Source organism: Lissotriton helveticus, chromosome 1_1 (assembly GCF_964261635.1).
Source record: "Lissotriton helveticus chromosome 1_1, aLisHel1.1, whole genome shotgun sequence".
In the NCBI taxonomy this organism is placed as follows: Eukaryota; Metazoa; Chordata; class Amphibia; order Caudata; family Salamandridae; genus Lissotriton; species Lissotriton helveticus.
The window spans coordinates 1,675,803,572-1,675,812,544 of NC_136057.1; positions in this window are offsets into that span (position 1 = coordinate 1,675,803,572).

An 8,973-nucleotide genomic window follows, 5' to 3' on the forward strand; every position below is an offset into this window, starting at 1 on the left:
CTTCCTGCGTGGATTTACGTATTTTGTAATCTGGTGGTATGAAGTGCTGATTCATCTTGATCATTGTTAACCTCTCCACATTTTTGGGCGAGAGGCGGGTCCTTTTTGAAGTTACAATGGCTCCAGCAGCACTGAAAACACGTTCAGAAGACACGCTTGCGAGTGGGCAAGACAAATAATTTATAGCCAGCTTGGTGATCAGTGTCAGGGGCAGGGCAGGGTGAAAGTTAAATTAATTGAGCAGTAGCCCTTGTAACAGAGTATGGCCAGTGCCACCCGTAATAGAAAAGTAAGAGCTTCCCCACCTGCATGTACTGCACTGGTAACAGTAACGCGAGTCTGCGTCATCATGGCTTGCGTCTGTTTTTCTTGGGTGCAAGCTGACTGCGCTGGCATTATGCCGGCTTCCACAAGTTTACGTACTAATTTCGCTAAACAAGAGAGAAGAAGACTGGTGTACTGTCTAAGTCAAATGTAGTGAGTCCATATAGTGCTAGTAGAATTCCTGAAACTTCCACTAATGTTAGAGCAGAGGCCGACGAAGTGGGAGGTTAGATAGATACATGCCACAACTATTATGTACTGTGCTTGCAAGTTGCTAGTGCTACTGTGACACAACTTTCTGTTGAATTATTTTGTGTTAATCTTAAAGAGTATTGGTTACAGTATTTTTTTCTTTCTTCATATAGATACTCCTTCTAAACTATCAAGGAAGGAGTTGGCTATCCGGGCAAGGCAACGGAAGCTGGAGGCAATTGTCACCGAATATCGGCGACTGGTGGCTCAGGAGGAGGAGGATGACTCTCAGTCAACATCGACAACAACAGCTACATCCTCCTCTGCTGCCCCTGGGTCATACAGCCAGCGCAATCCTCCAGCGGTACGGCACCGTGGTCCGGCAGCCTACCGCAGCCGCTGAGCAGCGAAACTAACAGCTGCCCTCTACAGTACCTGCAAGGCTCGTGTGCACCGACTAACCCTGCGAGTGGCCTACCTTGAGCAGGAGGTGGAGAGGCAGAAAGCCCTGCTCAAGGCCCTCCGGAGAGAGCTGCGTGACCACCTGGCCACAGGACACCACCGGCCAAAGTAGAGAGAGACTGTCCCTTGCCCATTTTTTAAAGACTTTTGGGGGGGGGGAATTGGGCGTTGGGGTTTTGGAACTTTTCTTCGGGACATTTCATGGACATTGGTTGATGTTAGGGAGGGGGGTGGGTCGGGTCTTGTGGGATAGTTTCTTTTTGTTAGGGTCGAAATAAATATTTATTTTCCACTTAAACATAGCATACGCATTTTTACTGTTTTGTGGGGGAGGCGGGGGGGGGTTACTGTACGTTTGTTTTCCTGAAACTTAACTGGCTGGTTGGTTCAAATTGTCTAAGTAATCGCCCAAATTTGTACAAAAGTGCCACTGACAGAGTTAGCGAATTCAATTGTCCTACTACTTTACTAGTACTACCGTCAGTCTCTACTCTCCTCCTACTCCATTATTCTTCCTCCCCCAAAATGCTTATCTTACCTGTGATTCGTGTTTGAGAATAGGGCTAGGCACAGGGCTGGCTGCATGGCAAAAGGCGATTAAGGTTGGCTATGGAATCCGGTACGGATGAAATGGCATCGTTGTGGTGGTAGTAGTAGTGGTACACACTGGCAGTAGCAGCATATGAAAAAAAAGGAATTGAGACATTGAGTGGCCTGAGGAGCATTAGAACAGTACAATAGTACTTAGTACAGTACACAAGAACAGTGCCATAAATCGTAGCCTAAGCAATGCTAAAGTATTCAATCAAAAGTTAACTACTAGTTGCGTGGATTATGGCTACTACAAGAACTAGTACTGAAGGACAGAGCAGCGTAAGCTTTCGTCACGTGTAGGAGGATGTTGTTGTTCATGAATCCACTCAATGGTGGACATGAAATTCTGAATTGATTTGCAAATACTCATGGGTGTGTATGAAGCAGAATAAGAATATATCCTTGGATTCCATGACCTGCCTTGAAATTGATTTTCTGTTGCTTTTGACCTTATCCTCCCCAGCAAGAGTGTGAAATTATTAGTGTCATTTAGTCACACCTCAATGAAAACCACACAGCCCGGGGGAAGAGGGTTAGGGTTTGAAAAATGGATGGGAATGGGGGTTTTTGGGAAAGTTTTTTGGAGAGAGAAAAAAAAACACAGCATGGACAGACAACAAATGAAGAAAAACAATTCTTTGGATACGAACATATCCATAAATCTTTTAAGGGACATAAAAGAAGCGCAAACACGAAGTTGTTTGCTAAATGGATGGTTAGGTTACTGAAAAGTAGTACTTATACTACAACTTACTAACTAGTACTAAACAATTAAACAGTACAGGGCTGCAGTAATTATGCAATTTCACTTGCCTATCTGCCCTCAGAGAGAATAAACACTTAGTAGTACATAACATTAGTTTTAAAAATAGCAAAGAAACTTATCAAATAGCTCTAGGGATGAATTTGAAGCAGAGAGCAAACGCACAGAGTCACACTCATAGAAGTTCACAACAATAACATTATTTAAAAGATAAGCACAAGTGAAGTGGATACTGTAACTGTATGTTGTAGTTGTCCTGGTCAAATTGGGAAGTTGCATGCATCCAGCCATTCCTCTTATTCGCGGTACTCCTCCATTCCATTGGGCGCTCCGTCGATCAATCTTGGTGACCACACTGTCCACAGCCTGCCTGGCGGATGCGGAATTGTGGATTGCTATAGTAAGCCTGAGGTAATGTTTTTCCCATCGCACAGGGTAAGTGACCGCCTGTAATTGTCCATGGAAAAACAGAAAGGGATATTAAAACACCCCAGAGGAAAAATATAAGGTACGGTGTGTAGTGCAAAAATAACACTTTCACTTTCAGAGGCGACAGTATTACATACATGCATCATTTCTAAAGTGCCTACTCTGAGTCTCTGTTTCCAGGATAATAATTAGCACACAGCAGGCCAGGGCCATGCAGACGATCAAGGCATGCACCAATGAGTGAACCAACCTCCATGTAGCATACGTCTTTGACACAGACAGACAAAGCGGATCTAATTTTATACAGCAAGCCACATAGACGCAATTTTACATGAACCGCTGTCTGGACTCTGGCATAACACTACACTGGATTGACCACTCCATACCACGACTAGACAGACATGCAGTTCTGCTGTGGTTGTTGTTGACTTGTTTACCTGTTTGCCACTCACAAAATGGTCATAGTTCTTCCGTAAATCGACGATGATGATCCATCCATCCCAATGAGTGACTGTGAAGATATTATGTAACTTTGGTCATCATGACTCATCATCATGATGGTGTTGGCAAACTCAATGTTGTTCATGGAGTCACAGTCTACTCTACACACAGTGAGTGCAAGGACATTTTCCATATTAAAAAATGCAACGTAGTGGCCCCTGCAGTAGTAGTACAATTTGCATTAAACAAGGTAAACAGAGTAGACTTGAGTTACATTTAGTGTGTAAAAGATTAAATAATAACATAACACATAGGATTCATTTCATGCAGAACAAACAAACAGCAATTGCTTTCATCAGAGCCAGACAGCCAGTGTTGTCCACTGCATGCCATCTCATCATTCATTACATGTTCCACTTTTTGTCAGCATCTTATTCTTAAGTAAAGGGCCACAGGGCAGCCTCTCGTGTCAATTTCAGAAGTAACAGTCAGCATAGTCAGTCAGTCAAGTCCCACTTCTTTTGAGGGGACTCGTCTACAAAGCGACAGTTTCTTAATTCTGCGTAATCTGGCCATCTGCCTTGAGGGAAAAGGATAGGGGGAGTCTGGAGGAGGAGGATAGAGGAGCATGGCTGAGTTGTGAACTTCAGGAATGTAGACAGCTGCACCTTGCTTCAATATGGAAATAAGACTAAGACAGTTCTGCTGATGGATTTGTTGTGATTAGAGTTTTGTTGTGCTAAAAGTTGTAAAACAAAGAAAGACACACAGAAATAAAAGTGAATAAGGATGAAAAAAGTAAGTATTTCAAGCCTAGGTGTCAGGGAAGTAGAGCTCGTCCTCAAACTCTGTGAATTGAAACGGGAGTAGGTCAGCTAACAGAGAAGAACCTCCGTCACCTAAGTCGGTGTCCTCTTCTTCCTGCGTGGATTTACGTATTTTGTAATCTGGTGGTATGAAGTGCTGATTCATCTTGATCATTGTTAACCTCTCCACATTTTTGGGCGAGAGGCGGGTCCTTTTTGAAGTTACAATGGCTCCAGCAGCACTGAAAACACGTTCAGAAGACACGCTTGCGAGTGGGCAAGACAAATAATTTATAGCCAGCTTGGTGATCAGTGTCAGGGGCAGGGCAGGGTGAAAGTTAAATTAATTGAGCAGTAGCCCTTGTAACAGAGTATGGCCAGTGCCACCCGTAATAGAAAAGTAAGAGCTTCCCCACCTGCATGTACTGCACTGGTAACAGTAACGCGAGTCTGCGTCATCATGGGTTGCGTCTGTTTTTCTTGCGTGCAAGCTGACTGCGCTGGCATTATGCCGGCTTCCACAAGTTTACGTACTAATTTCGCTAAACAAGAGAGAAGAAGACTGGTGTACTGTCTAAGTCAAATGTAGTGAGTCCATATAGTGCTAGTAGAATTCCTGAAACTTCCACTAATGTTAGAGCAGAGGCCGACGAAGTGGGAGGTTAGATAGATACATGCCACAACTATTATGTACTGTGCTTGCAAGTTGCTAGTGCTACTGTGACACAGCTTTCTGTTGAATTATTTTGTGTTAATCTTAAAGAGTATTGGTTACAGTATTTTTTTCTTTCTTCATATAGATACTCCTTCTAAACAATCAAGGAAGGAGTTGGCTCTCCGGGCCAGGCAACGGAAGCTGGAGGCAATTGTCACCGAATATCGGCGACTGGTGGCTCAGGAGGAGGAGGATGACTCTCAGTCAACATCGACAACAACAGCTACATCCTCCTCCGCTGCCCCTGGGTCATACAGCCAGCGCAATCCTCCAGCGGTACTGCACCGTGGTCCGGCAGCCACCCGCAGCCGCTGAGCAGCGAAACCAACAGCTGCCCTCTACAGTACCTGCAAGGCTCGTGTGCACCGACTAACCCTGCGAGTGGCCTACCTTGAGCAGGAGGTGGAGAGGCAGAAAGCCCTGCTCAAGGCCCTCCGGAAAGAGCTGCGTAACCACCTGGCCACAGGACACCGCCGGCCAAAGTAGAGAGAGACTGTCCCTTGCCCATTTTTTAAAGACTTTTGGGGGGGGGGAATTGGGCGTTGGGGTTTTGGAACTTTTCTTCGGGACATTTCATGGACATTGGTTGGTGTTAGGGAGGGGGGTGAGTCGGGTCTTGTGGGATAGTTTCTTTTTGTTAGGGTCGAAATAAATATTTATTTTCCACTTAAACATAGCATACACGTTTTTACTGTTTTGTGGGGGAGGCAGGGGGGGGTAACTGTATGTTTGTTTTCCTGAAACTTAACTGGCTGGTTGGTTCAAAGTGTCTAAGTAATCGCCCAAATTTGTACAAAAGTGCCACTGAGAGAGTTAGCGAATTCAATTGTCCTACTACTTTACTAGTACTACCGTCAGTCTCTCCTCTCCTCCTACTCCATTATTCTTCCTCCCCCAAAATGCTTATCTTACCTGTGATTCGTGTTTGAGAATAGGGCTAGGCACAGGGCTGGCTGCATGGCAAAAGGCGATTAAGGTTGGCTATGGAATCCGGTACGGATGAAATGGCATCGTTGTGGTGGTAGTAGTAGTGGTACACACTGGCAGTAGCAGCATATGAAAAAAAAGGAATTGAGACATTGAGTGGCCTGAGGAGCATTAGAACAGTACAATAGTACTTAGTACAGTACACAAGAACAGTGCCATAAATTGTAGCCTAAGCAATGCTAAAGTATTCAATCAAAAGTTAACTACTAGTTGCGTGGGTTATGGCTACTACAAGAACTAGTACTGAAGGACACAGCAGAGTAAGCTTTCGTCACGTGTAGGAGGATGTTGTTGTTGATGAATCCACTCAATGGTGGACATGAAATTCTGAATTGATTTGCAAATACTCATGGGTGTGTATGAAGCAGAATAAGAATATATCCTTGGATTCCATGACCTGCCTTGAAATAGATTTTCTGTTGCTTTTGACCTTATCCTCCCCAGCAAGAGTGTGAAATTATTAGTGTCATTTAGTCACACCTCAATGAAAACCACACAGCCCGGGGGAAGAGGGTTGGGTTTGAAAAATGGATGGGAATGGGGGTTTTTGGGAAAGTTTTTTGGAGAGAGAAAAAAAAACACAGCATGGACAGACAACAAATGAAGAAAAACAATTCTTTGGATACGAACATATCCATAAATCTTTTAAGGGACATAAAGGAAGCGCAAACACGAAGTTGTTTGCTAAATGGATGGTTAGGTTACTGAAAAGTAGTACTTATACTACAACTTACTAACTAGTATTAAACAATTAAACAGTACAGGGCTGCAGTAATTATGCAATTTCACTTGCCTATCTGCCCTCAGAGAGAATAAACACTTAGTAGTACATAACATTAGTTTTAAAAATAGCAAAGAAACTTATCAAATAGCTCTAGGGATGAATTTGAAGCAGAGAGCAAACGCACAGAGTCACACTCATAGAAGTTCACAACAATAACATTATTTAAAAGATAAGCACAAGTGAAGTGGATACTGTAACTGTATGTTGTAGTTGTCCTGGTCAAATTGGGAAGTTGCATGCATCCAGCCATTCCTCTAATTCGCGGTACTCCTTGATTCCATTGGGCGCTCCGTCGATCAATCTTGGTGACCACACTGCCCACAGCCTGCCTGGCGGATGCGGAATTGTGGATTGCTATGGTAAGCCTGAGGTAATGTTTTTCCCATCGCACAGGGTAAGTGACCGCCTGTAATTGTCCATGGAAAAACAGAAAGGGATATTAAAACACCCCAGAGGAAAAATATAAGGTACGGTGTGTAGTGCAAAAATAACACTTTCACTTTCAGAGGCGACAGTATTATATACATGCATCATTTCTAAAGTGCCTACTCTGAGTCTCTGTTTCCAGGATAATAATTAGCACACAGCAGGCCAGGGCCATGCAGACGATCAAGGCATGCACCAATGAGTGAACCAACCTCCATGTAGCATACCTCTTTGACACAGACAGACAAAGCAGATCTAATTTTATACAGCAAGCCACATAGACGCAATTTTACATGAACCGCTGTCTGGACTCTGGCATAACACTACACTGGATTGACCACTCCATACCACAACTAGACAGACATGTAGTTCTGCTGTGGTTGTTGTTGACTTGTTTACCTGTTTGCCACTCACAAAATGGCCATAGTTCTTCCGTAAATCGACGATGATGATCCATCCATCCCAATGAGTGACTGTGAAGATATTATGTAACTTTGGTCATCATGACTCATCATCATGATGGTGTTGGCAAACTCAATGTTGTTCATGGAGTCACAGTCTACTCTACACACAGTGAGTGCAAGGACATTTTCCATATTAAAAAGTGCAACGTAGTGGCCCATGCAGTAGAAGTAAAATTTGCATTAAACAAGGTAAACAGAGTAGACTTGAGTTACATTTAGTGTGTAAAAGATTAAATAATAACATAACACATAGGATTCATTTCATGCAGAACAAACAAACAGCAATTGCTTTCATCAGAGCCAGACAGCCAGTGTTGTCCACTGCATGCCATCTCATCATTCATTACATGTTCCACTTTTTGTCAGCATCTTATTCTTAAGTAAAGGGTCACAGGGCAGCCTCTCGTGTCAATTTCAGAAGTAACAGTCAGCATAGTCAGTCAGTCAAGTCCCACTTCTTTTGACGGGACTCGTCTACAAAGCGACAGTTTCTTAATTCTGCATAATCTGGCCATCTGCCTTGAGGGAAAAGGATAGGGGGAGTCTGGAGGAGGAGGATAGAGGAGCATGGCTGAGTTGTGAACTTCAGGAATGCACCTTGCTTCAATATGGAAATAAGACTAAGACAGTTCTGCTGATGGATTTGTTGTGATTAGACTTTTGTTGTGCTAAAAGTTGTAAAACAAAGAAAGACACACAGAAATAAAAGTGAATAAGGATGAAAAAAAGTAAGTATTTCAAGCCTAGGTGTCAGGGAAGTAGAGCTCGTCCTCAAACTCTGTGAATTGAAACGGGAGTAGGTCAGCTAACAGAGAAGAACTTCCGTCACCTAAGTCGGTGTCCTATTCTTCCTGCGTGGATTTACGTATTTTGTAATCTGGTGGTATGAAGTGCTGATTCATCTTGATCATTGTTAACCTCTCCACATTTTTGGGCGAGAGGCGGGTCCTTTTTGAAGTTACAATGGCTCCAGCAGCACTGAAAACACGTTCAGAAGACACACTTGCGAGTGGGCAAGACAAATAATTTATAGCCAGCTTGGTGATCAGTGTCAGGGGCAGGGCAGGGTGAAAGTTAAATTAATTGAGCAGTAGCCCTTGTAACAGAGTATGGCCAGTGCCACCCGTAATAGAAAAGTAAGAGCTTCCCCACCTGCATGTACTGCACTGGTAACAGTAACGCGAGTCTGCGTCATCATGGCTTGCGTCTGTTTTTCTTGGGTGCAAGCTGACTGCGCTGGCATTATGCCAGCTTCCACAAGTTTACGTACTAATTTTGCTAAACAAGAGAGAAGAAGACTGGTGTACTGTCTAAGTCAAATGTAGTGAGTCCATATAGTGCTAGTAGAATTCCTGAAACTTCCACTAATGTTAGAGCAGAGGCCGACGAAGTGGGAGGTTAGATAGATACATGCCACATCTATTATGTACTGTGATTGCAAGTTGCTAGTGCTACTGTGACACAACTTTCTGTTGAATTATTTTGTGTTAATCTTAAAGAGTATTGGTTACAGTATTTTTTTCTTTCTTCATATAGATACTCCTTCTAAACTATCAAGGAAGGAGTTGGCTATCCGGGCCAGGCAA